The following is a 27,663-nucleotide window of genomic DNA, read 5'->3' as shown; positions in this document are numbered from 1 at the left end:
CGCTCTTGCGGTTTCTGCCCTGCTCTTGCCTTGTTTGCCGCTCTGCGGTTTCCGCTCTGCTCCTGCCTACTTAGCCGCTCTGCGGTTTCCGCTCTGCTCCTGCCTACTTAGCCGCTCTGCGGTTTCCGCTCTGCTCCTGCCTTGTTTACTGCTCTGCGGTTTCCGCTCTGCTCCTGCCTTGTTTGCTGCTCTGCGGTTTCCGCTCTGCTCCTGCCTACTTAGCCGCTCTGCGGTTTCCGCTCTGCTCCTGCCTTGTTTACCGCTCTGCGGTTTCCGCTCTGCTCCTGTCTTGTTTACCGTTCTGCGGTTTCCGCTCTGCTCCTGCCTTGTTTACCGCTCTGCGGTTTCCGCTCTGCTCCTGCTTAGCTTGCCGCTCTTGCGGTTTCCACTCTGCTCTTGCCTTGCTTGCCGCTCCTGCGGTTTCTGCTCTGCATCTGCTCGCTGCTCCGGCAGTCCTGTCCTGCTCTGCTTCTGCTCGCTGCTCCGGCAGTCCCGTCCTGCTCTGCATCTGCTCGCTGCTCCGGCAGTCCTGTCCTGCTCTGCTTGCGCTCGCTGCTCCGGCATTCCCGTCCTGCTCTGCTCTTGCCCACCGCTTCGGGCATTCCCTCTCTGCTGTGTTTGGCTACTGCATCTGCGGTTCTGTTTCTGTGACCCAGTCTGTACTGGGTCTTGTCCTCTCTGTGCTCCAGCCCATCCTTTCGGCCAGTACCTCCCCGCCTGCATACTCGCCTGTATCCACCCGTCTGCATACCTGCCGTGTTCGCTTATATCCACCAGTCTGTGCCAGCCTAACCTGCCTGTTCCAGTAATCCCTGTGTGGGTCAACCCCCGTGTCCGGAGTTTGACCTGGAGTAGCACCTGGTCCCTCTGCCCGGTTTCTCCTTGGTGCACTGGCGTCGTATGCCGTCGTGCCACCTTGGTCGGATCGGCCAGATACTTAGTCACGCCCCTCTAGGCACTCTCCGGTTCATGGTCCAGTGGAACCACTACTCCCGCACACGCCAGTCAGTCCGGGCGTGTGCATAACAGCATGCTCAGGCCATGGTTCCCGTTGAGCCCCACGGCCTTCGCTCTCTGAGACGTTTTCTAGTGAATACATGCATTAAAAATAAATAGATACATTTTTTTTTCCCTTAGCTGAGTTCCAGGCGAATTACGCACCGTCCAGATGGATCTATCAGCTCTCGTTCCTGCGGATCCGCCACGTTACTATGGGGTTCCAAGACAGTGTCGTGCATTTGTGGAGCAATGCATGCTACACTTTAAGGCCTACCCTCTCTATTTTCCTTCCTATTGGGCTAAAGTGGCCTTTATGATTGACTACCTAGCGGGTGATGCCTTGAAATGGGTCACCCCCCTATGGGAAGCATGGGATCCTGTCGTCCTTGACCTGCAGGCCTTCCTGGTGGCCTTTCGTGTGGTCTTCGAGGACCCTAACCCTGAAGCCCCTGCTGAAGCTTCACTTCCCAATATCCCGGAGCAGCCCCGATGGGTAATGTGTGTGGGTAGCGCAATAGTCCTCCAGCCCAATGAGACTACTGCCCACCCAGAATCCTCACAGGGTGACTATGCTTTCCGGAATACTTCTCCCAACCTCAAGAGGCAGTCCAGACGTGCTAGACGTAGAGGCAAGCCGTCACGCCAGGGTCTGTCCTCCCTGAGACCTCCTGACCCCAACCTTGAAGTCCCTACTGAAGCTTCATCTCCCTGTATCCCGGAGAAGCCCCAACGGGTAATGTGCGTGGGTAGTGCACCAGTTCTCCTGCCCGAAGAGACTTCTGCCCATCCAGACTCCACACAGGAGAACTTCCTGCACCCGGCATCAGATGCTTCACCCACTTTAACCGGTGTGCATGTCCAAGGATGCTCCAAAGCTGTGGTTACCTCAGAGTCTGTGCACCTCTACTACCTGGTGGAGGTCCCCCTGTTGCCTCCTGAATCCTCCGGGATACCACTCGATAACAAATGGAGAGAGACTTCTCTACACCCGGTACTCGATACTTTGTCCGCTTCGTCCTGTGAGCCTGACAATGGGTACCCCAAAGTGGTAGTTACCCCCGAGTCTCTACACCCCTCCGACCAGGCGGAGGACCTCCAGTTGTCTCCTGAACCCTTCGGGGTGCTACCTGGTAGCGAAAGGACAGAGACTCTCCTATACTCTGTACCTGATACCTCGCTCGCTTCGTCCAGTGAGTCCAACCTAGTGTACTCCGAAGCAGAGGTTAACCATGAGTCTCTACACCCCTCTGACCAGGCGGAGGACCTCCAGTTGTCTCCAGAACCATTCGGGGTGCCACCTGGTGGTGAATGGACAGAGACTTTCCTATATCCTGGATCTGATACCTCGCTTGCTTCGTCCAGTGAGTCCGACCTAGTGTACTCTGAAGCAGAGGTTACCCGTGAGTCTCTACACCCCTCTGACCAGGCGGAGGACCGACAGTTGTCTCCAGAACCCTTCGGGGTGCCACCTGGTGGTGAATGGACAGAGACTTTCCTATACTCGGTACCCGATACCTCGCCTGCTTCGTCCAGTGAGTCCGACCTTGTGTACTCTGAAGCAGATGTTTTCTCTGAGCCTCTGCACTCTTCTGACCCGGCGGAGGACCTCCAGTTGTTTCCTGAATCCTCCGGGGTACCACCAGATAACAAAGAGGCAGTGACTTTTCCTCATCCTGTACCTGATAACCCGTCTATTTCTTCCTGTGAGCTTGACAAGATGTACCTCGAAGCAGAGATTACCCCAAAGTCTCTGTCCCCCTCCAACCCGGTGGAGGACTTCCAGTTGTCTCCTGTACCCTCTGGGATGCCACCTGAAAGTATGTGGAGTGAGACTTCCTTGTGTGCTGTTCCTGGTACTCCACTCATTTCGTCTGTTGCTAAGGGTGGCTGGATGGGAGGTAGCATCCTAGCTACCCAGAGGAGACCAGTTTTTCCGGTGGACAGTGGAAGTGATCTCTTCGAAGGGAAGAATTGGCCCTCAAATTCCCTGCGGGAGATTCTGGCAGGCCTGAAGAAGAGGGGGCGTAAGGGGGGGGGTACTGTAACATACCTGGCGGCGTCCTTGCATAGTGGTCCATCTCCCACTGTGCAAGAGCGCGCACTTGATCTCCTGTCCAGAATGTCTCTCTGGCTTCCCTCCATGCTGTCTGTTTGTGTCTGTTTCTGCTGCTTAAGGGCGGCGCCCGATCACTTCCTGCTTTTTGTACCTGCTGTGGGTCACACCCCTTGTGCGTCCTCAGCCTATTGCTGTCTGTCACCTGGTATATAGCTCAGCTGCTCCCATCTATCCCTGCCTGAGCATAGTGTTTCATTCAGTGTGTGCTTGCACTCTGAAGGTGCCAGGTCCCGTTCTTTGTCTCCTGCCTTGCGGTATCAGTTCCCGTGTCTGAACTGAGTCCTGTCTATGTCTCCTGCCTTGCGGTATCAGTTCCCGTGTCTGAACTGAGTCCTGTCTATGTCTCCTGCCTTGCGGTATCAGTTCCCGTTTCTGAACTGAGTCCTGTCTGTGTACTCTTGCCTGCTGCCTCTCCTGGAGGCTGTATTTCCAGTCCTGTCTGAACACGCTCCTAGCCTGTTCCTCCCGCCTTCTAGGGAGCGATTACCTAGACCCGCTCCTGTATCTTGTCTGTCCTGTCTGAACACGCTCCTTGCCTGTTCGTCCCGCCTCTCTGGGGGCCGTATTCCCAGACCCGCTCCTGTATCCCGCTGCAGTGTCGGTCTCCTCCGTACACTCAGTTCCAGTCTGAACTCTCTCCTATCCTTTACCTGTTTTGCCTCTATGTCCGTTCCCTTCCTTTTTCTGCAGAGTCTGAACTCATACCTAACTCCTGCTTGTTGTCTCTGTACTCCCGTTTGTGAGTTTGTGATCCACTCGCTACTTCACTGCAAGTACCCTGTGGGTATCTGGCTCTGCCTTTCTCTTCCTGTCTGTTCCGTGTGAACAGAGCCCTGTCCCCCCTTCTCTGCTTTGTTTGCCGCTCTGCGGTTTCCACTCTGCTCCTGCCTTGTTTACCGCTCTGCGGTTTCCGCTCTGCTCCTTCCTTGTTTACCGCTCTGCGGTTTCCGCTCTGCTCCTGCCTTGTTTACCGCTCTGCGGTTTCCGCTCTGCTCCTGCTTAGCTTGCCTCTCTTGCGGTTTCTGCCCTGCTCTTGCCTTGCTTGCCGCTCCTGCGGTTTCTGCTCTGCTCCTGCCTTGTTTGCCGCTCTGCGGTTTCCTCTCTGCTCCTGCCTACTTAGCCGCTCTGCGGTTTCCGCTTTGCTCCTGCCTTGTTTACCGCTCTGCGGTTTCCGCTCTGCTCCTGCCTTGTTTACCGCTCTGCGGTTTCCGCTCTGCTCCTGCCTTGTTTACCGCTCTGCGGTTTCAGCTCTGCTCCTGCTTAGCTTGCCGCTCTTGCGGTTTCCACTCTGCTCTTGCCTTGCTTGCCACTCCTGCGGTTTCTGCTCTGCATCTGCTCGCTGCTCCGGCAGTCCTGTCCTGCTCTGCTTCTGCTCGCTGCTCCGGCAGTCCCGTCCTGCTCTGCATCTGCTCGCTGCTCCGGCAGTCCTGTCCTGCTCTGCTTGCGCTCGCTGCTCCGGCAGTCCCGTCCTGCTCTGCTCTTGCCCACCGCTTCGGGCATTCCCTCTCTGCTGTGTTTGGCTACCGCATCTGCGGTTCTGTTTCTGTGACCCAGTCTGTACTGGGTCTTGTCCTCTCTGTGCTCCAGCCCGTCCTTTCGGCCAGTACCTCCCCGCCTGCATACTCGCCTGTATCCACCCTTCTGCATACCTGCCGTGTTCGCTTATATCCACCAGTCTGTGCCAGCCTAACCTGCCTGTTCCAGTAATCCCTGTGTGGGTCAACCCCCGTGTCCAGAGTTTGACCTGGAGTAGCACCTGGTCCCTCTGCCCGGTTTCTCCTTGGTGCACTGGCGTTGTATGCCGTCGTGCCACCTTGGTCGGATCGGCCAGATATTTAGTCACGCCCCTCCAGGCACTCTCCGGTTCATGGTCCAGTGGAACCACTACTCCCGCACACGCCAGTCAGTCCGGGCGTGTGCATAAAAGCGAGCAATCTGGCCGTGACGGGGCGGGCTCCGAAGGGTCCATGCAAAGTCTGTGCCGTCCCTACAGCTGTGGTTTTTTTAGAAGTGATTCACCCGCCGCATCAGGTGTCTTCAAAAATGTCTCGGCGCAGGGTCTCCTGCAGGCTAAACCCTTCATCGTGGTAATGTGACAGAAAGAGCAAGCTGGACCCGTAACTTGGGGACGGAGCGAGACGTCCAGGGGTGAATGAAGGAAGAGGGTGAGATGGTTGCCAGTGACTTTTAGCTGCTCTTCTGGGGGGAGGGTCGTGTTGCCTGCAAAGGTCTTCTGCTTGGGGTTACCGGTGGTTGCCTCCAGACACGCGGGAGACGCTAGTCCTGGTGAAAAGGAGCCTAGTATTAAAAGTAAAGAAGCAACAATGCTGGAGGCCCACGGTGATCAGAAGGATGCTGGTATTTTGCAGAGATGAAATAGCGCAAGAGAGATAGCAAATGAAAAAAAGAAAAGAGAATGAATGTGTGCACTTGTGAAAGGGAATGGAAAAAGGCGTAGAAGACAGTGTCCCCTGCTGGTGGAAGGAAGGAAAAAGCAAAAGCCTACAGCACCTGGTATTCCCAGGTGGTCTCCCATCCAAGTACTAACCAGGCCCAACCCTGCTTAGCTTCCAAGATCAGACGAGATCGGGCGTGTTCATGGTGGTGTGGCCATAGGCAGAGACAAGCCTCTCACTTGCTGCTTTTCTACTTTGACGTCTGGCTGCCGGCTGCCCTTTCCAGTGCTCAGCAAGACCAGGTCCTTTTGTGCTTTCCCTTTTCTTCAATTTTTTTGCTGGCTTCTTTAAAAGGTCTTGTAGACTCAACGCCCCACTCAGTGCCGCTGAGCTCACTTATCGGCTGCAGCGCTGTCGACGGAACGTCAGCTTCACGGCCAATGCCACAGGCCGGGAGCAGAGGCGAGACTCACCAGTAGACCCGGGTAGGGTGAGTAGAGCGTGGTTAGTTGCTTTCTAATAGGCTGCAGCCGGGGATTAACTTTTAATGAAAGGTAACAATCCCTTTGACTGTCTGCAGCGCGCCACACCTAGGAAGCGCACTCTCACACACAAGCCAGCATGCACACGTGCTCGCACGTGACAACACCCCCTATCTGCCCCTACAACCTCTCCGTCACCATGCGTCAGACTCTCCTGCCTGTTTTATGATTTCAGGGCCCTAGCAGGAAAAAACCCCCCCTCCCCAATTCTTTCCGCACCTTCCTTGCCTTCCTTGCACTGAGGTTAGCTCTTTGGCAGCCGTCTGGCTTGGTTACACAAGCTTCTTTGCAGAGAACCATGCTACTTCTGCTGGCCCTCGCTAGGCGGCCGGCATCCAAAACCTTCCCTGGGGACCTTCTGAAAGCCTGGCCCCTTCACGGCCCCAGGTGCTTTTAACGCCATCATTTCCACACGGCGAGCTGCGGAGTCAATAAGCACTCCTAGCCGTGGCAAGGAGCTCGGTGTCAGGTCTGCGTGAAGGGCGGCGGGGTAGCGTACTTAGCGGCCAACTGGCTCAGAGGCCTTGGGGCTTCCATCATCTAAGTTACTTAAAGTCGGTGTCCGGCAAGGCATCTTTCCATGATAGTCGAGCTGGGCAGTAGGGCAAAACTTCATCAAAATGGTCTACAGCACTCAGTGTTCCCAGGAGGTCTCCAATCCAAGTACTGTCCAAGCCCAGCCCTGCTTTGCTTCTGAGATCAGACGAGATCGGGCGTATCCAAGGTGGTATGGCCAGTAGACGCTGCTCGATCCATCGCCTGGCCAGCCTTTCTCAGGATCGCTTGGTGGCGAGCAATCTGGCCGTGACGGGGCGGGCTCCGAAGGGTCCATGCAAAGGCTGTGCCGTCCCTACAGGTGTGGTTTGTTTAGCAGTGATTCACCCGCCGCATCAGGTGTCTTCAAAAATGTCTCGGCGCAGGGTCTCCTGCAGGCTAAACCCTTCATCGCGTTAATGTGACAGAAAGAGCAAGCTGGACCCGTAACTTGGGGGCGGAGCGAGACGTCCAGGGGTGAATGAAGGAAGAGGGTTAGATGGTTGCCAGTGACTTTGAGCTGTTCTTCAGGGGGGAGGGTCGTGTTGCCTGCAAAGGTCTTCTGCTTGGGGTTACCGGTGGTTGCCTCCAGCCACGCGGGAGACGCTGGTTCTAGTATTAAAAGTAAAGAAGCAACAATGCTGGAGGCCCACGGTGATCAGAAGGATGCTGGTATTTTGCAGAGATGAAATAGCGCAAGAGAGAAAGCAAATGAAAAAAAAGAAAAGAGAATGAATGTGTGCACTTGTGAAAGGGAATGGAAAAAAAGCATAGAAGAGAGTGCCCCCTGCTGGTGGAAAGAAGGAAAAAGCAAAAGCCTACAGCACCTGGAATTCCCAGGCAGTCTCCTATTCAAGTACTAACCAGGCCCGACCCTGCTTAGCTTCCAAGATCAGGTGTGTTCAGGATGGTGAGGCCTTAGACGGAGACAAGCCTCTCGCTTGCTGCTTTTCTACTTTGACATCTGGCTGCCGGCTGCCCTTTCCAGTGCTCAGCAAGACCAGGTCCTTTTGTGCTTTCCCTTCTCTTCAATTTTTTTGCTGGCTTCCTTAAAAGGTCTTGTAGACAGAAGGCCCCACTCATAGCCGCTGAGCTCACTGATCGGCTGCAGCGCTGTCGACGGAACGTCAGCTTCACGGCCAATGCCACAGGCCGGGAGCAGAGGCGAGACTCACCGGTAGACCCGGGTAGGGTGAGTAGAGTGCGGTTACTTGCTTTCTAATAGCCTGCAGCCGGGGATTAACTTTTAATGAAAGGGAACAATCCCTTTGACTGTCTGCAGCGCGCCACACCTAGGAAGCGCACTCTCACACACAAGTCAGCATGCACACGTGCTCGCACGTGACAACACCCCCTATCTGCCTCTACAACCTCTCCGTCACCATGCGTCAGATTCTCCTGCCTGTTTTATGATTTCAGGGCCCTAGCAGGAATCACCCCCCCCCCTCCCCAATTCCTTCCGCACCTTCCTTGCCTTCCTTGCACTGAGGTTAGCTCTTTGTCAGCCGTCTGGCTTGGTTACACAAGCTTCTTTGCAGAGAAACATGTTACTTCTGCTGGCCCTCTCTAGGCGGCTGGCATCCAAATCCTTCCCTGGGTACCTGCTGAAAGCCTGGCCCCTTCACAGCCCCGGGTGCTTTTAACGCCATCATTTCCACACGGCGAGCTGCGGAGTCAATAAGCACTTGTAGCCGTGGCAAGGAGCTCGGTGTCAGGCCTGCGTGAAGGCGGCGGGGTAGCGTACTTAGCTGCCAACTGGCTCAGAGGCCTTGGGGCTTCCATCATCTAAGTTACTTAATGTCGGTGTCCGGCAAGGCGGCGTTCCATGCTAGCCGAGCTGGGCAGTAGGGCAAAACGTCATCAAAATGGTCTACAGCTCCCGGTGTTCCCAGGAGGTCTCCCATCCAAGTACTGTCTGAGACCAGCCCTGCTTTGCTTCCAAGATCAGACAAGATCAGACGTATACAAGGTGGTATGGCCAGTAGACGCTGCTCAATCCATCGCTCGGCCAGCCTTTCTCAGGATCGCTTGGTGGCGAGCAATCTGGCCGTGATGGGGTGGGCTCCGAAGGGTCCATGCAAAGGCTGTGCCGTCCTTACAGGTGTGGTTTGTTTAGCAGTGATTCACCCGCCGCATCAGGTGTCTTCAAAAATGGCTCGGCGCAGGGTCTCCTGCAGGCTAAACCCTTCATCGCGGTAATGTGACAGAAAGAGCAAGCTGGACCCGTAACTTGGGGGCGGAGCGAGACGTCCAGGGGTGAATGAAGGAAGAGGGTGAGATGGTTGCCAGTGACTTTGAGCTGCTCTTCAGGGGGGAGGGTCGTGTTTCCTGCAAAGGTCTTCTGCTTGGGGTTACCGGTGGTTGCCTCCAGCCACGCGGGAGACGCTGGTCCTGGTGAAAAGGAGCCTAGTATTAAAAGTAAAGAAGCAACAATTCTGGAGGCCCACGGTGATCAGAAGGATGCTGGTATTTTGCAGAGATGAAATAGCGCAAGAGAGAAAGCAAGTGAAAAAAAGAAAAGAGAATGAATGTGTGCACTTGTGAAATGGAATGGAAAAAAGGCATAGAAGAGAGTACCCCCTGCTGGTGGAAGGAAAGAAAAAGCAAAAGCCTAAAGCACCTGGTATTCCCAGGCAGTCTCCCATCCAAGTACCAACCCTGCTTAGCTTCCAAGATCAGATGAGATCAGGCATGTTCAGGGTGGTGTGGCCGTAGGCAGAGACAAGCCTCTCACTTGCTGCTCTTCTACTTTGAAGTCTGGCTGCCGGATGCCCTTTCCAGTGTTCAGCAAGACCAGGTCCTTTTGTGCTTTCCCTTCTCTTTAATTTTTTTGCTGGCTTCCTTAAAAGGTCTTGTAGACACAACGCCCCACTCAGAGCCGCTGAGCTCACTGATCGGCTGCAGCGCTGTCGACGGAACGTCAGCTTCACGGCCAATGCCACAGGCCGGAAGCAGAGGCGAGACTCACCGGTAGACCCGGGTAGGGTGAGTAGAGCGTGGTTAGTTGCTTTCTAATCGCCTGCAGCCGGGGATTAACTTTTAATGAAAGGGAACAATCCCTTTGACTGTCTGCAGCGCGCCACACCTAGGAAGCGCACTCTCACACACAAGCCAGCATGCACACGTGCTCGCACGTGACAACACCCCCTATCTGCCCCTACAACCTCTCTGTCACCATGCGTCAGACTCTCCTGCCTGTTTTATGATTTCAGGGCCCTAGCAGGAATCACCCCCCCCTCCCCAATTCCTTCCTTGCCTTCATAGAATCATAGAATCATAGAATGGTAGAGTTGGAAGGGACCTCCTGGGTCATCTGGTCCAACCCCCTGCTCAAAGCAGGATTCACTGGATCATCTCAGACAGATGTCTGTCCAGCCTCTGTTTGAAGACGTCCATTGAAGGGGAACTCACCACCTCTCGTGGCAGCCTGTTCCACTCATTAATCACCCTAACTGTCAAAAAGTTTTTTCTAATATCTAATCTGTGTCTCCTCTCATTTAGTTTCATCCCATTGCTTCTAGTCTTTCCTTGTGCAAATGAGAATAAAGATGATCCTTCTACAATGTGACAGCCCTTGACATATTTGTAGACAGCTATTAAGTCTCCTCTCAGTCTTCTTTTTTGCAAGCTAAACATTCCCAAATCCTGCAACCGTTCCTCATAGGACATGGTTTGCAGACCAGTCACCATTCTGGTCACTCTTCTCTGAACTTGCTCCAGTTTGTCTATGTCTTTTTTAAAATGTGGTGCCCAAAACTGTACACAGTATTCCAGATGAGGTCTGACCAAAGAGGAGTAAAGACCGATAATGACTTCACGTGATCTAGACTGTATGCTTCTGTTAATACATCCCAGAATTGTATTTGCCTTTTTTGCTGCTGCATCACACTGTTGACTCATGTTCAGTCTATGATCTATTAGTATACCTAAGTCTTTTTCACATGTACTGTTGCTTAGCTCTATTCCTCCCATTCTGTATATGCTTTTTTCATTTTTATTGCCCAGATGTAGTACTTTGCATTTTTCCCTGTTAAAAACCATTCTGTTGGTTGCTGCCCACTGCTCCAGTTTATTTAGGTCTTTTTGAATCCTCTCTCTCTCTTCTCTAATATTAGCTATCCCTCCTAGCTTTGTGTCATCAGCAAATTTAATCAGTTTACCCTCAATTCCTTCATCTAAATCATTGATAAAGATGTTGAACAATACAGGTCCCAGGACGGAGCCCTGTGGTAACCCACTTGAGACATTCATCCAGCTGGATGTGAAGCCATTTACAACCACCCTTTGAGTCCGATCACTAAGCCAGTTATGAATCCACCTAACAGTTGCCTGGTCCATTGCATACTTGGTCATTTTTTCAATTAGGATGGTGTGAGATACTTTGTCAAATGCTTTGCTGAAGTCAAGATATACTATATCTACAGCATTTCCCTGATCCACCCAGTCAGTGATTCTGTCATAGAAGGAAATTAAGTTAGTCTGACATGACTTGTTAGTTACAAACCCCTGCTGACTCTGGTTAATCACTTCATTCTTATCCATGTACTTACATACATGTTGTTTAATAATTTGTTCAAAGATCTTTCCTGGTATAGAAGTCAGACTCACCGGCCTATAGTTCCCTGGGTCCACCTTCTTCCCCTTTTTGAAGATAGGAACAACATTTGCTCTTCTCCAGTCTTATGGGACTTCTCCTGTTCTCCAAGAATTTTCAAAGATTATGGAGAGTGGTTCTAAAATTTCTTCTACGATCTCCTTCAGTACTCTGGGGTGTAATTCATCTGGACCTGGAGACTTGAACTCATTTATGTTAGCTAAATATTCCCTCACAATCTTTCTGTTTACAGATAACTTGGATTCCTCTATTCCTTTAAAAGGACAGTGAAGATCAGTTGATGTTAAATTTTCTTTCTGAGAGAAAACAGATGCAAAATAGGAATGAAAAAGTTCGGCCTTCTCTGCATCCTCTCTTCCCATTTCTCCATTTTCATCCTGTAAAAATCCTATAGCATCTTTGACTTTTCTTTTACTTTTGACATACCCCCAAAATCCTTTTTTATTGCTTTTGACATCTCTTTCAAGCCTTAATTCATTGTCAGCTTTAGCTAACCTGATACGTGCCCTGCAGGATCTGCAGACTGCATTATAATCTTCTTTAGATATGCCTCCCTCTTTCCATTTAATAAACATTTCTTTCTTTCTTTTTAGCATGTGTTTAAGTTCTGTGTTCATCCATCCTGGTTTCCTTAAATGCTTCCCATTCTTCCTACTTTTTGGGATTGTTAACGATTGTGCTTAGAGAATCTCATTTTTAAAAATTTCCCATCCTTCCTGGACATTTTTGTCCTTAAGGACATCCAGCCATTGGATCATTCCTATTCTCTTTCTGAGTCTCTTAAAATCTGCCTTTCTAAAATCTAACCTTGAAGTTTGAGTCTTCACATGTCTTCCTCCTCTAGTTATCCAAAATTCTATAATAGCATGATCGCTGCCTCCTAGGGTCCCAGCCACCTTTACCTCCTCAACCATTTCCTCCCTGTTTATAAGGATTAGATCCAAAGTAGCAGATCCCCTTGTTTTCTCCCCTACCTTTTGGAAGATAAAGTTGTCAGCAAGAGAGGATAAGGATAACCTTCCTTGCACTGAGGTTAGCTCTTTGTCAGCCGTCTGGCTTGGTTACACAAGCTTCTTTGCAGAGAAACATGTTACTTATGCTGGCCCTCGCTAGGCGGCCGGCATCCAAAACCTTCCCTGGGCACCTGCTGAAAGCCAGTGACTTTGAGCTGCTCTTCAGGGGGGAGGGTCGTGTTGCCTGCAAAGGCCTTCTGCTTGGGGTTACCGGTGGTTGCCTCCAGCCACCCGGGAGACGCTGGTCCTGGTGAAAAGGAGCCTAGTATTAAAAGTAAAGAAGCAACAATGCTGGAGGCCCACGGTGATCAGAAGGATGCTGGTATTTTGCAGAGATGAAATAGCGCAAGAGAGAAAGCAAATGAAAAAAAGAAAAGAGAATGAATGTGTGCACTTGTGAAAGGGAATGGAAAAAAGGCATAAAAGAGAGTGCCCCCTGCTGGTGGAAGGAAGGAAAAAGCAAAAGCCTACAGCACCTGGCATTCCCAGGCGGTCTCTGTTAAATGGTTAATTATGGAAATTCATTTGGAATGTTAATCGATAATCATTTTTCTGAGTTCTATGCCTCAGCCATCGTGTCTAGTTGACATGCGCTATTTGTGTGTGTATTTTTGATTCACTACCATATGTAGAACAGGTGTCCATACGACTGGCTATAAAAGCCCATGGTACAGAAAGGGGGGGCTCTCTTGCTCTGCCCACCCCACAAGACACAGAATCTTCATGCTGAGAAGCAGATGACATGTAGGCCTGGACACATGCTGGACAAAGACATGATTTACCAGCCAAGATCCAAGGAAAGATGGGTGAATCTCAACAATTAAGCTAATTATGGACAAATGGACAATTACTTTATAACTAATTATTGTATGTACCTGCTGCAATCTGATTCTTTTTAATGGACAATCCAAGAATAAATAGATACATTTTTTTATAAGAATATCGTGATATTGATACTTTGAGAAGTTCTCAGTAGAAAAAAGTAATACAGGAAAAGAGTATTATTTTACAGACTCCCATTCAAGTACCAACCAGGCCTGACCCTGCTTAGCTTCCGAGATCAGATGAGATCGGGCGTGTTCAGGGTGGTGTAGCCATAGGCAGAGACAAGCCTCTCACTTGCTGCTTTTCTACTTTGACGTCTGGCTGCCGGCTGCCCTTTCCAGTGCTCAGCAAGACCAGGTCCTTTTGTGCTTGCCCTTCTCTTCAATTTTTTTGCTGGCTTCCTTAAAAGGTCTTGTAGACACAACGCCCCACTCAGAGCCGCTGAGCTCACTGATCGGCTGCAGCGCTGTCGACGGAACGTCAGCTTCACGGCCAATGCCACAGGCCGGGAGCAGAGTCGAGACTCACTGGTAGACCCGGGTAGGATGAGTAGAGCGCGGCTAGTTGCTTTCTAATAGGCTGCAGCCAGGGATTAAGTTTTAATGAAAGGGAACAATCCCTTTGACTGTCTGCAGTGCGCCACACCTAGGAAGCGCACTCTCACACACAAGCCAGCATGCACACGTGCTCGCACGTGACAACACCCCCTATCTGCCCCTACAACCTCTCCGTCACCATGCGTCAGACACTCCTGCCTGTTTTATGATTTCAGGGCCCTAGCAGGAATCACCCCCCCTCCCCAATTCCTTCCGCACCTTCCTTGCCTTCCGCACCTTCCTTGACTTCCTTGCACTGAGGTTAGCTTTTTGTCAGCCGTCTGGCTTAGTTACACAAGCTTCTTTGCAGAGAACCATGTTACTTCTGCTGGCCCTCGCTAGGGGGCCGGCAATCAAAACCTTCCCTGGGCACCTGCTAAAAAGCCTGGCCCCTTCACGGCCCCGGGTGCTTTTAACGCCATCATTTCCACACGGCGAGCTGCGGAGTCAATAAGCACTCCTAGCCGTGGCAAGGAGCTCGGTGTCAGGCCTGCGTGAAGGCGGCGGGGTAGCGTACTTAGCTGCCAACTGGCTCAGAGGCCTTGGGGCTTCCATCATCTAAGTTACTTAAGGTCGGTGTCCGGCAAGGCGCCGTTCCATGCTAGCCGAGATGGGCAGTAGGGCAAAACGTCATCAAAATGGTCTACAGCACCCGGTGTTCCCAGGAGGTATCACATCCAAGTACTGTCCGAGCCCAGCCCTGCTTTGCTTCCGAGATCAGACGAGATCAGGCGCATCCAAGGTGGTATGGCCAGTAGATGCTGTTTGATCCATCGCCCGGCCAGCCTTTCTCAGGATCGCTTGGTGGCGAGCAATCTGGCCGTGACGGGGCGGGCTCCGAAGGGTCCATGCAAAGTCTGTGCCGTCCCTACAGGTGTGGTTTGTTTAGCAGTGATTCACCCGCCGCATCAGGTGTCTTCAAAAATGTCTCGGCGCAGGGTCTCCTGCAGGCAAAACCCTTCATCACGGTAATGTGACAGAAAGAGCAAGCTGGACCCGTAACTTGGGGGCGGAGCGAGACGTCCAGGGGTGAATGAAGGAAGAGGGTGAGATGGTTGCCAGTGACTTTGAGCTGCTCTTCAGGGGGGAGGGTCGTGTTGCCTGCAAAGGTCTTCTACTTGGGGATACCGGTGGTTGCCTCAAGCCACGCGGGAAACGCTGATCCTGGTGAAAAGGAGCCTAGTATTAAAAGTAAAGAAGCAACAATGCTGGAGGCCCACGGTGATCAGAAGGATGTTGGTATTTTGCAGAGATGAAATAGCGCAAGAGAGAAATCAAATGAAAAAAAGAAAAGAGAATGAATGTGTGCACTTGTGAAAGGGAATGGAAAAAAGGCATAGAAGAGAGTGCCCCCTGCTGGTGGAAAGAAGGAAAAAGCAAAAGCCTACAGCACCTGGTATTCCCAGGTGGTCTCCCATCCAAGTACTAACCAGGCCCAACTCTGCTTAGCTTCTGAGATCAGACGAGATTGGGCGTGTTCAGGGTGGTGTGGCCATAGGCAGAGACAAGCCTCTCACTTGCTGCTTTTCTACTTTGAATGCTGGCTGCCGGCTGCCCTTTCCAGTGCTCAGCAAGACCAGGTCCTTTTGTGCTTTCCCTTCTCTTCAATTTTTTTTGCTGGCTTCCTTAAAAGGTCTTGTAGACAGAAGGCCCCACTCAGAGCCGCTGAACTCACTGATCGGCTGCAGCGCTGTCGACGGAACGTCAGCTTCGCAGCCAATGCCACAGGCCGGGAGCAGAGGCGAGACTCACCGGTAGACCCGGGTAGGGTGAGTAGAGAGCGGTTAGTTGCTTTGTAATAGCCTGCAGCCGGGGATTAACTTTTAATGAAAGGGAACAATCCCTTTGACTGTCTGCAGCGCGGCACACCTAGGAAGCGCACTCTCACACACAAGCTAGCATGCACACGTGCTCGCACGTGACAAAACCACTATCTGCCCCCACAACCTCTCCATCACCATGCATCAGACTCTCCTGCCTGTTTTATGATTTCAGGGCCCTAGCAGGAATCACCCCCCCTCCCCAATTCCTTCCGCACCTTCCTTGCCTTCCTTGCACTGAGGTTAGCTCTTTGTCAGCCGTCTGGCTTGGTTACACAAGCTTCTTTGCAGAGAAACATGTTACTTCTGCTGGACCTCGCTAGATGGCCGGCATCCAAAACCTTCCCTGGGCACCTGCTGAAAGCCTGGCCCCTTTACGGCCCCGGGTGCTTTTAACGCCATCATTTCCACACGGCGAGCTGCGGAGTCAATAAGCACTCCTAGCCGTGGCAAGGAGCTCGGTGTCAGGCCTGCGTGAAGGGCGGCGGGGTAGCCTACTTAGCTGCCAACTGGCTCAGAGACCTTGGGGCTTCCATCATCTAAGTTACTTAAGGTCGGTGTCCGGCAAGGCGCCGTTCCATGCTAGCCGAGCTGGGCAGTAGGGCAAAACGTCATCAAAATGGTCTACAGCACCCGGTGTTACCAGGAGGTATCCCATCCAAGTACTGTTCGAGCCCAGCCCTGCTTTGCTTCTGAGATCAGACGAGATCAGGCGCATCCAAGGTGGTATGGCCAGTAGACGCTGCTCGTTCCATCGCCCGGCCAGCCTTTGTCAGGATCGCTTTGTTATGATCTGCTACAGAGACTAAGGAAAGAAAGGAGATCTATCCCTACAATAGAACTAAGCTAGATCCCTACGATGTAACGGGGAACCTGATCCTGCGATCAGACCCGCTAAAGTCCTCGGCTAGTCTGAACGCAGACCTATAGATGTGAGGGAGGGATCCCTACAAGATCTAGGGACTGGGAAAAGTTGGACACCTCCTAGCAGAAATAGTAGCAGTCAAAGACAAACATACAACAAAAAGGCATAGGGGTCAGAAGACCTAGCAAAACTAACAGAGAACGGCAACAGAGCAACAAGCTAGCTCAACAGTAGTAAATACAAATGAAGTCCAGCAAAGCTAGGTGGGCGGAGCCGGATTAAATAGGCAAAATGGTCATGTGACCAGCAAACTAAAAAAAAACTAACAGGAGAGTTGTAACACGCTTGGTGGAGAGCATTCTGGCCGTGACGGGGCGGGCTCCGAAGGGTCCATGCAAAGGCTGTGCCATCCCTACAGGTGTGGTTTGTTTAGCAGTGATTCACCCGCCGCATCAGGTGTCTTCAAAAATGTCTCGGCGCAGGGTCTCCTGCAGGCTAAACCCTTCATCGCGGTAATGTGACAGAAAGAGCAAGCTGGACCCGTAACTTGGGGGCGGAGCGAGACGTCCAGGGGTGAATGAAGGAAGAGGGTGAGATGGTTGCCAGTGACATTGAGCTGCTCTTCAGGGGGGAGGGTCGTGTTGCCTGCAAAGGTCTTCTGCTTGGGGTTACCGGTGGTTGCCTCCAGCCACTTGGGAGACGCTGGTCCTGGTGAAAAGGAGCCTAGTATTAAAAGTAAAGAAGCAACAATGCTGGAGGCCCACGGTGATCAGAAGGATGCTGGTATTTTGCAGAGATGAAATAGCGCAAGAGAGAAAGCAAATGAAAAAAAGAAAAGAGAATGAATGTGTGCACTTGTGAAAGGGAATGGAAAAAAGGCATAGAAGAGAGTGCCCCCTGCTGGTGGAAGGAAGGAAAAAGCAAAAGCCTACAGCACCTGGTATTCCCAGGCGGTCTCTGTTAAATGGTTAATTATGGAAATTCATTTGGAATGTTAATCGATAATCATTTTTCTGAGTTCTATGCCTCAGCCATCGTGTCTAGTTGACATGCGCTATTTGTGTGTGTATTTTTGGTTCACTACCATATGTAGAACAGGTGTCCATACGACTGGCTATAAAAGGCCATGGTACAGAAAGGGAGGGCTCTCTTGCTCTGCCCACCCCACAAGACACAGAATCTTCATGCTGAGAAGCAGATGACATGTAGGTCTGGACACATGCTGGACAAAGACATGATTTACCAGCCAGGATCCAAGGAAAGATGGGTGAATCTCAACAATTAAACTAATTATGGACAAATGGACAATTACTTTATAACTAATTATTGTATGTACCTGCTGCAATCTGATTCTTTTTAATGGACAATCCAAGAATAAATAGATACACTTTTTTATAAGAATATCGTGATATTGATACTTTGAGAAGTCCTCAGTAGAAAAAAATAATACAGGAAGAGTATTATTTTACAATGGTGAGCCAGCCAGTCCTGTTTTTTTGTTTTTTAAATTAAGTAAGTGAATTTCTTCCGTGAACAAGGGGGGAGTCCTGACGAGCTGAACAGCTGTTGTTCACGTGTCAGTAAATTCACTAGTTTGTCACGAGAAGCAGAAAGGACCTACAGACTGAGGAAAGACAGGAAAAATAGGTACTAACAAGGAACAGAATAACACAGGAAAAGAATCAGACAAACTGAAGACAGGACGTGCTGATAAAGAGAAGCCAAGGAATCTTAAGGTAAGCAAAATATGGATATAATTTCTTCTTTTGCTAAACAAAGTAATATTAATTTCAAAGTTAATGTAGGAGATGACATAGAAGTTTTGTGGCTCAGTTTATACAAAGAATGTGAATTGCAGAATTTACAGTTAACTTCTAAATTGGTAAATAGAGACAAACAGAAATTGAGAAATATTCTACATTTGGTAGATTTTTTCCATAGTCTTGTTTTAGAGATTTCTAAGCAGGAAAATAGTGTAGAAGTGTCAGACGGTGATACTGATTCTGACTGTAATGTGGAAAATGAACAAGAAGTAAGACACGTGTCTGTAACTGAAGGTGACCTTGGGTCTGACCAAGAGACGGACATACAGAAACCTGACATGGGAGGAGACATGACTGACATACGAGAAACCGACATACTAGGTGATGTGGGAGGAGACTTGAGTGACGTAGGAGGAACGGACGTACAAGAGCCACTAAAAATATCAGAGAATTCTGGAATTACCCAGGCTCAACTCCAATTTAAAATGAGGAAAAATTTGCTGAAATTATACAAAATCATGCCAAAATATGATGTCAAAATCCATGCCTGTAGAAATTCAGAGACATTTGAGAGCTTCTCTGATACGTTTGATTTATCCAATGAGGAGAGGAATCAATTATTTAAAATATGGATTCCTGTGACATTGTCCAGACGTTTACATTTAATGCCCTGTGAAAATGACTCTCCTAATGGATGGGAAAATGATTCGGACAGATTAAGATATTTGATTTATTGTGTCACAAAGGATTTTCCCAAAATAGAAGATCTGCAGAAACTAAGGATTGGTAGGAAGGAATGTACATATACATTCATGTCCATATTTGAGCGGCTGTACAAAGCTCTCATCAAAAATGGAAAAGTACAACATATGATAACAACTTTTGTACAAAAATTCAAATTCCTAAATTCAGTTTCCCAAGTTATGGCATCACAAAAAAATTCATTATTTGAATGTGCGCAGATGCTGGATTTTGTTAGAAAACATGAGAATCGTGAAAAGAAAATAAATCAAGCTAAATTTATAAAACCAGGAAAGATAAAATCTTACCAAAAGCCAATATCAAACTCTCCTAGACTGAGTCATCCCCATAGTGAACTCTATCAAATACGAAGAAGATTTCATATATGTTATAAGCCATATCAGCCAGTGCAAAGATCCATCTCTCCACAGAATGAGTTAATTCTCAGTCAGAACTGTGATTCTCTAAAAAGGAAAATGGCTGAAACTGATGGACAGAGACAGGTGAGACGACCAACTCACAGTGACGTCATGGAATGTGGACAGAAGAACAGGCAGTTCTCTGAGGTTTTGAAGGATAGAAAAATGTCTTTCCTAAATTGGGCGTTCCTGGAGATATTTGAGAGAGACAGAAGATTTGGTTTAGGGAGTGGCTAAGGAAAAACTGTAATTATAATGTTGTATCAAAATGTAATACAATGTCTCAATATTTATTTATAATCTTATACAGTAAAATTGTAGTTACATAGTTTCTAATGGTTCATATATATATATATATATATATATATATACACTTGTCTAAGTAGAGATTGCGTATAATTGTATTTATATATACGTTTATAAAATATATATATATATATTAATTAATAAATTAGAACTTCATATATATAAATTTAAGTAGCAATATTTTGAATTACATTAGAACCAACCAATATATGTATAAGATATTTAAATAATTCTGTTTCTGTATGAATTTGATATTTAATTTTATTTTCTTATATTTCCTTAGAGTTTTCATTCCAAAGCAGGATTTGATCAAAGAACTCTAAAATGGATTTATTTCTTTATTCACACAGGAAGTGAAAAAATTGCATGATTTTATGTGTATAACAATTTAAAATAATAACAATATATCTAGTTGAACTATAATATATATGTAATACTTATTAATTCTTTTGTGTTGCTAATATTTTCTGTGCATGAAGTGTTCGTGCAAATTAAAGTATCTTTACAGCATGACGTGTGACAGCTGTGGCCTTTGAACTTTGAGCTAATAGTATAGGATCCCATTCATTCTATTTTCAACTGATGTAACTTAAGACCGGGCAGCCAGTGAAAAAAGAATCTAAGACAAGAGTTTTTTCAAGTGTCTGAAATTCCAGTGACTTACTCTCATATTATATAATATGTACTTGGGGAATATTCAAAGAAATAGAATCATAGAATCATAGAATGGTAGAGTTGGAAGGGACCTCCTGGTCATCTGGTCCAACCCCCTGCTCAAAGCAGGATTCACTAGATCATCTCAGACAGATGTCTGTCCAGCCTCTGTTTGAAGACGTCCATTGAAGGGGAACTCACCACCTCTCGTGGCAGCCTGTTCCACTCATTAATCACCCTAACTGTCAAAAAGCTTTTTCTAATATCTAATCTGTGTCTCCTCCCATTTAGTTTCATCCCATTGCTTCTAGTCTTTCCTTGTGCAAATGAGAATAAAGATGATCCTTCTACAATGTGACAGCCCTTGACATATTTGTAGACAGCTATTAAGTCTCCTCTCAGTCTTCTTTTCTGCAAGCTAAACATTCCCAAATCCTGCAACCGTTCCTCATAGGACATGGTTTGCAGACCAGTCACCATTCTGGTCGCTCTTCTCTGAACTTGCTCCAGTTTGTCTATGTCTTTTTTAAAATGTGGTGCCCAAATCTGTACACATTATTCCAGATGAGGTCTGACCAAAGAGGAGTAAAGACCGATAATGACTTCACGTGATCTAGACTGTATGCTTCTGTTAATACATCCCAGAATTGTATTTGCTTTTTTTGCTGCTGCATCACACTGTTGACTCATGTTAAGTCTATGATCTATTAGTATACCTAAGTCTTTTTCACATGTACTGTTGCTTAGCTCTATTCCTCCCATTCTGTATATGCTTTTTTCATTTTTTATTGCCCAGATGTAGTACTTTGCATTTTTCCCTGTTAAAAACCATTCTGTTGGTTGCTGCCCACTGCTCCAGTTTATTTAGGTCTTTTTGAATCCTCTCTCTCTCTTCTCTAGTATTAGCTATCCCTCCTAGCTTTGTGTCATCAGCAAATTTAATCAGTTTACCCTCAATTCCTTCATCTAGTTCCAATTCTCCTTGTTTGTTGCTCATGCTTTGTGCATTTGTATAAAAACATTTTAGTTTGTGATTGGTTTCTCTTCCTCCCATATTTTTATTATTTAAATTGTTTTGTCTTTGTTCTTCCTTTCCACTTCCAGTAGCAGAGATCTCAATAGTATTTGTCAGCTGTATGGCTTTTTCTGGCCTTTTGCTTCCCTTCCCACATTGTTCTAGTTTAAAGCTCTTCTGATGAGTGTAGCAAGGCGACTTCCAAATACATGTTTTCCAGTCTTCGTAAGGTGCACCCCATCTCTAGCAAGTAGTCCATCGTATAGGTAATTCATTCCGTGATCCAGAAATCCAAATCCTTGTTGACGGCACCATCGACGTAGCCAGTTGTTCACCTGTAGAATCTTATTCCACCTCATTGTTCCATGGCCATCCACTGGGAGGATGGATGAGAAGACCACCTGCGCTCCCAATTCTTTCACTTTCTTGCCTAAGTCTTCAAAGTCACTGCAGATGGTTTACAGGTCCTTTCTTGCCGTGTCATTTGTCCCCACATGTAGTAGCAGGAATGGGTAGTGATCTGTAGGTCTGAAGAATCTTGATATCCTGTCAGACACATCTTTAATTTTTGCTCCTGGAAGACAGCACATTTCTCTTGAGGTTATGTCTGGTCTGCAGATAGCGGCCTCTGTTCCTCTTAACAGGGAATCCCCCATGACCACCACTCTCCGTTTTTTCTTCACAACATTCTTCTTTTTCCATCCAGGAGGATTCTGAGGGCTTACAAGGTTATTCATTGCTGGCAAAGTCTTATTTTGCTGTATTTTTTCATGGTTCTCCTGCGTGAGAGCCTGGTACTGGTTCCTGAGCAGTATCTGTGCTGACTGCCTCTCGATCCTCCTGCTTCTGTGGGTCACATGCTTCCATTCCTCTGTTTCGTCAGGTGCAGTTCGAATTTCTTCTCCTTCTGAATCATGAAGAGATAATTCTGCTCTGTCTAAGAACTCTTCACCTTCCTTAATGATTTTCAAGGTAGTTAACCTCTCTTCTAGATTTCGCAACTTTTCCTCCAACAGGGACACAAGCTTGCATTTCTGGCATGTGAAGTTTGGCTTTTCCACTGGCAAGTCTGTGAACATGTAGCAGGATATGCAGCTCACCAAATAGCTCCTGGACTCTTCCATGTTCTTATTGTTAATGTTCTGAAAACAGTGAAAAAAGCTTAAAAAAAAAGCTTTACCGATGTCCTCTTTTCAGCTCCAACAGCCAAAATCCAGTGTTCTTTGAGCTCGCGGAGACTCTTCACTTACCCCAAAATGCAGTGGGAATATGCAAATTATCTCCTCAGGACTCCTCCCCTGGTTTACCGATGTCCTCTTTTCAGCTCCAACAGCCAAAATCCAGTATATAAATATAAAGATATTCAATTGATATGGCAATGCGCATTAATAAATTGGGATACAACAATTTTGGGTTAAATATATATATATATATCTAAAACTTCATATGTGGAATGTTTGAGTTGAACAGATCTGTGAATGTCAGAGTGAAGGTGACAGATGAGTAAATCAGCAGCTGCTAAGTGTGATTGATATGACAGAGGCCTCGTATGTTTGTATGTTTGAAAAAAAAAATGTTTCTTTATGTGAAGGTACAAAAATATATTTAATTCTGAGGAAATTATAATACATAATTAGGTATTAAAGTGCCTACAAGTAGTATTCAACCCCCTGCAGATTTAGGTGGTTGACACATGCGGAATTAACTTGGCATTGTGACATTTGTACTGTAGATCAGCCTGGAAGTGGGAAATGCACTGCAGCAACTTTTTTTTTGTTTTTTTGTTTTTTTAAAACGTTAAAAGTTAATTCAGAGTGTCATTTATTATTCAACCCCTCAAACCACAAGAATTCTGTTTGTTCCCCCTAAAGTATTAAGAAGTAGTTCAGGCACCAAGAATAATGAGCTTCACATGTGTGGATTAAAGATCTATTTGCCAGCCTTTTCTGACTATTTAAGACCCTCCCCAAACTTGTGAACAGCACTCAGACATGGTCAACATGGGAAAGACAAAAGAGCATTCCAAGGCCATCAGAGACAAGATCGTGGAGGGTCACAAGGCTGGCAAGGGGTACAAAACCCTTTCCAAGCAGTTGGGCCTACCTGTCTCCACTGTTGGGAGCATCATCCGTAAGTGGAAGGCTTATGGAACTACTGTTAGCCTTCCACGGCCTGGACAGCCTTTGAAAGTGTCCTCCCGTGCCGAGGCCAGGATTGTCCGAAGAGTCAAGGCTAACCCAAGGACAACAAGGAAGGAGCTCCGGGAAGATCTCATGGCAGTGGGGACATTGGTTTCAGTCAATACCATAAGTAACGTACTCCACCGCAATGGTCTCCGTTCCAGACGAGCCCGTAAGGTACCTTTACTTTCAAAGCGTCATGTCAAGGCTTGTCTACAGTTTGCTCATGATCACTTGGAGGACTCTGAGACAGACTGGTTCAAGGTTCTATGGTCTGATGAGACCAAGATCGAGATCTTTGGTGCCAACCACACACGTGACGTTTGGAGACTGGATGGCACTGCATACGACCCCAAGAATACCATCCCTACAGTCAAGCATGGTGGTGGCAGCATCATGCTGTGGGGCTGTTTCTCTGCCAAGGGGCCTGGCCATCTGGTCCGCATCCATGGGAAGATGGATAGCACGGCCTACCTGGAGATTTTGGCCAAGATCCTCCGCTCCTCCATCAAGGATCTTAAGATGGATCGTAATTTCATCTTCCAACAAGACAACGACCCAAAGCACACAGCCAAGGAAACCAAGGCCTGGTTCAAGAGGGAAAAAGTCAAGGTGTTAGAGTCGCCTAGTCAGTCTCCTGACCTTAACCCAATTGAAAACTTGTGGAAGGAGCTCAAGAATAAAGTCCACATGAGACACCCAAAGAACCTAGATAACTTGGAGAAGATCTGCATGGAGGAGTGGGCCAAGATAACTCCACAGACCTGTGCCGGCCTGATCAGGTCTTATAAAAGACGATTATTAGCTGTAATTGCAAACAAGGGTTATTCCACAAAATATTAAACATAGAGGTTGAATAATAATTGACCCACACTTTTATGTTTAAAATTTAATAAAATTCAACTGAGCAACATAACTTTTTGGTTTGTAAGATTTATGCTTCTGTTCATAAAACCTACTCTCGTTTGCAGTTTGAAGGCTCTAACTTATTTGCATCTTATCAAACCAGCTAAATCTGCAGAGGGTTGAATACTACTTGTAGGCACTGTATCTACATGTATATATTTCTATATTTCTTTAATAATTATTATTTCTTGATTTAACTAATAGTGGATAAGGGCAACCACACATCAAAATGGTTTACAAAGCAAATTTATATTTAGAATAATTTTCCACATGATAATATTCTTGAATAACTATAATATTATTTTTAATGGTTACCTAAATAGGTACACACCTCTCTTTAGTCAAATCTATGCTACTCATCGATATGAAATTTATGCACAATATTTCTAGAAGAATAATTATTTTTAATTTGGTTCTGATATATACATAAATTTTATAAAATAATATTTTTGGTATTAAGGGAGAAAATGTGTTTTTGATCCTGATTACATAATCACTTTTGATCAATAATTATTTTCCACACATTTTAATAAAGAAGAAATAATAATAAGGTACTATGGTATAATTAAGAAGGGTATTACATGCAAAGTTGCATAATTTAATATTTTTTGGTGGTACAAGGTTATGACAAATATGAAATCATCCAGATAATGGAGATATAAGGGTATTTTTTATGGAGAATATAATTACTCTGCATTTGTCATTAAAATTTAAAGGCCTTATTTTTATTTATATTCTTCTTTTTACTCTTAATTTTATTTTTCATTTTTAAAATTTTATTCTTACTTTATACTTCTTATTTTTCTATTTTTTCATTTTTTAATTCTCATTTGATTTTATTTGAGTTCAATATCTCAATTGAGAAAACACATTCATATTTAATAAAGTAATGTCTAATACAAGAGTATTGCTTCATTAAATATATATTGCTAAAGAAAAAAATGTTTACATTTTCTGAGTAAACACAACAATTCATTCATTCATTTATTCATTCATTCATTCATTCATTCATACATTCATATATTTATTCATTTTGGTTCAGGAGTATACATTCTTTGATATTATTGGTTTAATAAAGATATAAAAACTTGTTTTTTCAAAATACACTGACACCTATGGGTTGGAAAAGGTAATTACACCTATGACATAAAAATGTTCTATCATATGGAGAACTTGATTGATAATGAATTATTATCTATTATTGTTTATTATTCCAAACATAATTTATTTTAATATTTTGATAATAATTAGATGGATATTACTGATTGCTATGGTACGCTGTGATATTATAGGTTAGGAAAAACTGCCAGATTTGGTATCAGATTAGGGAATGAAGACTTCAATCAAGACATCGCAATTATGAATTCTATCTTAATAAAGTGTTATAATAGACTGTGTCCATTACATACAATACAATTCACACCACTGATCACCAGGACGGCAGAGGACGATGATCCTATATGTACTGTGTTGTGTTCAAGTTTCATCACGTTCCACTGGTTTCTTATCACCTGCAACGCTTCAATGAAAGCTGGTGAACAGGTAATACCTGGCATATGTGTCCTGTATATAAAGGACTGAGTACTGGTTATGGTGCTATATAAAGCAGGAAAGTGTCAAGTTAACCCTTGCTTTACTGACCAAAGACGTCACATCTGTTCCAAAAGTGACACGAGACCAGTGCGGACACACGGAAGATTCCAAAGACGATCCAACGTAAGTCCAGGTGACACTGCACAGATATTAAAGCTACATTTCATCCATGGACTTTGTTTTCTTATCAACTGACATACATGATCTTTCTAATAAAGAGTACAGTTTATGGACTGAACAATAATGAACACAATTATGGACTGTACAATATCTACATGCTGTAATTTATTTCAAAGGAGTTTTCATCTAAAGACTGTGTTATAAAAGAACCAAGAAGTAGACGAGACGACGACCCGATGACATCAGATGATGACGATTGAACCCGCGATTGCTTCAATTTAGATATAGGGAAGTATAATTATACATATTAAATGAATATTAGTCACGGCTTACCAAAACATGAATTCACATTATTATATAACAATAATCCGATATTGATACTATTATTTCTATTATTATTATGGAAATTTAATGATATTGCCAAGGAAGAAGGAAAGAAAAAATGATTGATGAATGTATCTTCTTTTGAGAAGTTTCAGTTAAAGTCCTTTTATTCTCAAAAAAGGGGGAAATGTTAAATGGTTAATTATGGAAATTCATTTGGAATGTTAATCGATAATCATTTTTCTGAGTTCTATGCCTCAGCCATCGTGTCTAGTTGACATGCGCTATTTGTGTGTGTATTTTTGGTTCACTACCATATGTAGAACAGGTGTCCATACGACTGGCTATAAAAGCCCATGGTACAGAAAGGGGGGGCTCTCTTGCTGTGCCCACCCCACAAGACACAGAATCTTCATGCTGAGAAGCAGATGACATGTAGGCCTGGACACATGCTGGACAAAGACATGATTTACCAGCCAGGATCCAAGGAAAGATGGGTGAATCTCAACAATTAAGCTAATTATGGACAAATGGACAATTACTTTATAACTAATTATGGTATGTACCTGCTGCAATCTGATTCTTTTTAATGAACAATCCAAGAATAAATAGATACATTTTTTTATAAGAATATCGTGATATTGATACTTTGAGAAGTCCTCAGTAGAAAAAAATAATACAAGAAGCGTATTATTTTACAGTCTCGAATCCAAGTACTAACCAGGCCCGACCCTGCTTAGTTTCCAAGATCAGATGAGATCGGACGTGTTCAGGGTGGTGTGGCCGTAGGCAGAGACAAGCTTCTCACTTGCTGCTTTTCTACTTTGACGTCTGGCTGCCGGCTGCCCTTTCCAGTGCTCAGCAAGACCAGGTCCTTTTGTGCTTTCCCTTCTCTTCAATTTTTTTGCTGGCTTCCTTAAAAGGTCTTGTAGACACAACGCCCCACTCAGAGCCGCTGAGCTCACTGATCGGCTGCAGCGCTGTCGACGGAACGTCAGCTTCACGCCCAATCCCACAGGCCGGGAGCAGAGGCGAGACTCACCGGTAGGGTGAGTAGAGCGCGGTTAGTTGCTTTCTAATAGGCTGCAGCCGGGGATTAACTTTTAATGAAAGGGAACAATCCCTTTGACTGTCTGCAGCGCGCCACACCTAGGAAGCGCACTCTCACACACAAGCCAGCATGCACACGTGCTCGCACGTGACAACACCCCCTATCTGCCCCTACAACCTCTCCGTCACCATGCGTCAGACTCTCCTGCCTGTTTTATGATTTCAGGGCCCTAGCAGGAATCACCCCCCCCTCCCCAATTCCTTCCGCACC

At 46.5% G+C, this 27,663-nt stretch overlaps 2 non-coding genes and 5 pseudogenes across 2 annotated transcripts; all 7 read right to left on the bottom strand.

Moving 5' to 3' along the window:
• Nucleotides 1-5,614: 5,614 nt before the first annotated feature.
• Nucleotides 5,615-5,733, bottom strand: LOC141270431 (5S ribosomal RNA). Its single transcript, XR_012321667.1, has one exon. It is a non-coding gene; the product is annotated as a 5S ribosomal RNA (ribosomal RNA).
• A 942-nt stretch (nucleotides 5,734-6,675) lies between these two features.
• On the bottom strand, nucleotides 6,676-6,795 carry LOC141268572 (5S ribosomal RNA; annotated as a pseudogene).
• Nucleotides 6,796-7,402: 607 nt separating this feature from the next.
• LOC141270164 (5S ribosomal RNA) lies at nucleotides 7,403-7,511 on the bottom strand (annotated as a pseudogene).
• A 943-nt stretch (nucleotides 7,512-8,454) lies between these two features.
• On the bottom strand, nucleotides 8,455-8,574 carry LOC141270057 (5S ribosomal RNA; annotated as a pseudogene).
• A 5,702-nt stretch (nucleotides 8,575-14,276) lies between these two features.
• LOC141268784 (5S ribosomal RNA) lies at nucleotides 14,277-14,396 on the bottom strand (annotated as a pseudogene).
• A 621-nt stretch (nucleotides 14,397-15,017) lies between these two features.
• LOC141266847 (5S ribosomal RNA) lies at nucleotides 15,018-15,136 on the bottom strand. The gene has a single exon (XR_012320868.1). It is a non-coding gene; the product is annotated as a 5S ribosomal RNA (ribosomal RNA).
• Nucleotides 15,137-16,077: 941 nt separating this feature from the next.
• On the bottom strand, nucleotides 16,078-16,197 carry LOC141268035 (5S ribosomal RNA; annotated as a pseudogene).
• Nucleotides 16,198-27,663: the final 11,466 nt, after the last annotated feature.

Source organism: Phyllobates terribilis, unplaced genomic scaffold (genome assembly GCF_046119375.1).
Source record: "Phyllobates terribilis strain yellow unplaced genomic scaffold, ASM4611937v1 Scaffold_4__5_contigs__length_816908805, whole genome shotgun sequence".
NCBI lineage: Eukaryota > Metazoa > Chordata > Amphibia > Anura > Dendrobatidae > Phyllobates > Phyllobates terribilis.
The sequence above is the reverse complement of the archived record's forward strand: the minus strand, read 5'-3'. Positions and strand labels throughout refer to the sequence as shown.